Source organism: Octopus bimaculoides, chromosome 26, assembly GCF_001194135.2.
Source record: "Octopus bimaculoides isolate UCB-OBI-ISO-001 chromosome 26, ASM119413v2, whole genome shotgun sequence".
Taxonomy (NCBI): Eukaryota; Metazoa; Mollusca; class Cephalopoda; order Octopoda; family Octopodidae; genus Octopus; species Octopus bimaculoides.
Window position 1 is genome coordinate 20183069 of NC_069006.1, and position 3241 is coordinate 20186309.

Genomic DNA, 3241 nt, shown 5'->3' on the forward strand with positions numbered 1-3241 from the left:
TAATTATTATAAGCCTTAAGCTTGTAGTAACACAATGTGCAGATTTATAAGCTGAAAACTTATAATCATTTCCAGAATATATATATTTATATACACATGTACATACATACATAAATACATACTTATGTACTTACATTTGTACATATATTTGTATATATATATATGTATATCGTTTGACTATTTACTGCATGCTCACACAGACCCTCTCTGTCCTTCTAACTGATTTGGAGTACCTGATTCATGGATTTTCTTACTCTACTCTTGGATTACATCACCTTTAAATTCCTTCGGAGTACATTGCTTCTGCGCCTTTAATTATACATACATACATATATATATATATATACATATACAAAAATACATACATATATACATGCATACATGTATTTATATTGTACGCGTACGCACACACATCATGTGGCGGTATGGTTGTGTGGTTAAGCAGTTTGCTTCACAGCTGTGTGGTGTCTGGTTCATTCCCACTGAATGGCATCTCAGGCAAAAATTCCTCACTATAGCTCTGGGCCCATGAATGCACTGAGAATGAATTTGGTTGATAGAAACTGAAGGAAAAGAAGCACGCTATATATATGCATTTACCTATGTATATGTGTGGCCCTGTGTGGCCCTGTGTGTGTGTATGTGTATGTCGCCTTGTTTTGATGTTGCATGTTTATTGTAAATAAAAATCATACAAATTACGCTGTTTATCTGCACAATCCGGACAAGGATAGGGTAACTGTTATCTTGCTCAGAAGTAGGCAAGGATTGATGACAGGAAGGGAATCCAGCCATGGAAACCTGCCTCAGTGAAGCATGTCTGAGCCATGCAAGCATTGCACAGTAGACATCAAAACGATGATGATGATGATGATGGTGCTGATGATAATATGCGTCATGGGATTATCTTTGAATTTTGGTTGAGTAAGTCTGCTGTAACATTATGAATGAGTAAAAAGCTTCCTAGTAAGTAGAGAGCAGCTATTACACTCAGGGCCAGCTCAAGGTGCCCACAACTCAGGCAGTCGCCCAGGGAACAATGTGTTAAGGAGGACGTGACAAACACGAGGAAATTTCCATGACTGTTAGCTTGTACATGCTGAACTTCAGCTTGCCTTGGGTGCCACCAACCTCAAGGCTGGCCCTGATTACACTTATGGGGCAGAGTATGTCGAAAAGCTATGGTAGTTAAATAGTTTCTGCAATTATTGTATAAATGAATTAATGAATGAATGAATGAATGAGTGAGTGAATGTGGCAAATTTGGAAAAGATCTAAAAATAAAAAAAAAATAAAGCAAATAGAAGAACCCAAAATGGAAGTTTTTCTTTCATAAATATAATCAGATCTGCTTGCCATACTGCAATATATGGATGTACATATGTGGATATATATATATATATATATATATGTGTGTGTGTGTGTATAAATATATATGTATGTATGTACTTATATGTATATATGAGTGTAGGCATGGCTGTGTAGTAAGAAGTTTGCTTCTCAAGTGCATGGTTGTGTGTGTATAAATCTACGTGGTAGACATACGGACATGGCAAATTTAACCGTCTCTCTGTAGATTGAAAAAAAAAATGATTTGAACCGCATTATCAATGTTTAAACCTTATTGTGTTCTCATCAGGGATGTCTGCATCACTTGATCAATCCCAGAGAAGTAAGCAGCCAATCTGTCTATCTACACAACTAATTCAGGGGCTTTCAGAGAACTGGAATATCTGATTTGCATACTATAAATATTTAAGACTTTATTTAATATCAGCAGTCTATGATTATATTATATGCACACAGACACATACATTTACTCATATCGTATACATGCATACACAAACATATATACACATGCGCACACAAATATATATATATTATAAAGGTGGTGCACCACCTTGGACGTGGTTCAATGACTGTTACCATTAAAAAAAAAACTATATACTTACTCGTATACAATAACTTTACTTTCTGGATAACTGCTGAATAAAATCTGATGGAATGGTGACATTCAAAGATGACAATTATAACTGTAACTCTACTACCATCACCATCATGCCATCTGCCCTTCCCCCTCAACCATTACCATTAAAATATGTTTTAATTATATTAAAAACGGCAATGAATTTCAAAGCGGTGTATTAATAAAGGTAAATGTTTTTGAATTGGTTTGTGTTCTTTTATTGCTTGTAATGATTTGCAATAACTTTGTCCCCATGCCAGTGGCACATAAAAAGCACTGTTCGAGCATGGTCGATGCCAATGCTGCCTGTGGCACGTAAAAAGCACCCATTACACTCTCGAAGTGGTTGGTGCTAGGAAAGGCATCCAGCTGTAGAAACCTTGCCAGATCAGATTGGAGCCTGGTGCAGCCACCTGGTAACACCAACATCCTCTCAACAATTAGCCGGAGATTATTTTTAAAATGAGAATACCTGAAATACACTTGACTGCTCTCACAAACGAGAATTCTAAAACTGAATCTGACCCCTCTCGAAAGTTAAGTAAAAACACTGGAAAAATAATCTGGAATCCTTGCCTGGTACTGGATCAATCCCAAAATCTAATCAGTTCACGCCAGTCATGAGGCCAAACATCCCTGAAAGTTTCATCCGAATCCATCCAGCGGTTCTTGAGATATCTTGTCCGTGGACAAACAAACAAATATGACTGAAAACAATATCTCTGCCTTCAATTAGGCGGAGGTAATAAAAACGACAAACACCTGGCTTTTGTTCTTGCACATTATTTTGAAATGAAGGTATTTATTTCTTTTGTTTTTCATTTACATGATTTAAATATATAATTTTTATTTATTTATATTTTTTTTTAGTGGGGTTTTCCTTTGCATCACAGTAAAATTGAATAATGTCATAATGTCGTCCCTGACAAAGATGTAGGAAGCAAGAGTCAGTGTGAAAGAATCAGTCGTTTTGTTCTTGAAAGACAATACAATAATATTTGATATAATGATAATAACTGGATTTCAAACGATCAGTCACAAAATGGCAGCAGAATTATTTGATGGGGGTTAAAATAGGGGTCAAAGTAAATTTGGAGATAAAATCAAACAAAATATATATATATGCACAAAATATAAATATACATGTGTGTATATTATATATATACACACACACACATGTAAAAGTATATATAAAATAAATATGTATGTATATATACACACACATATAAAATTATGTATGTATGTATATATATATATATATATATATATATATAT

General features: G+C 34.7%; 1 protein-coding gene across 2 annotated transcripts in view; it reads left to right on the forward strand.

Moving 5' to 3' along the window:
- LOC128250925 (plectin-like) overlaps positions 1 to 3241 on the forward strand; it is a 59356-nt gene that overhangs the window by 5311 nt on the left and 50804 nt on the right. The window contains exon 7 of one of the 2 annotated variants that reach the window (XM_052977048.1): positions 1640 to 2168. The exons of the other annotated variant lie outside the window; for it this stretch is intronic. The gene's annotated coding sequence lies outside the window, so the exon portion shown is untranslated. Of the gene's footprint in view, positions 1 to 1639; positions 2169 to 3241 lie in introns of those variants that run through there. 2 annotated transcript variants of the gene reach the window in all.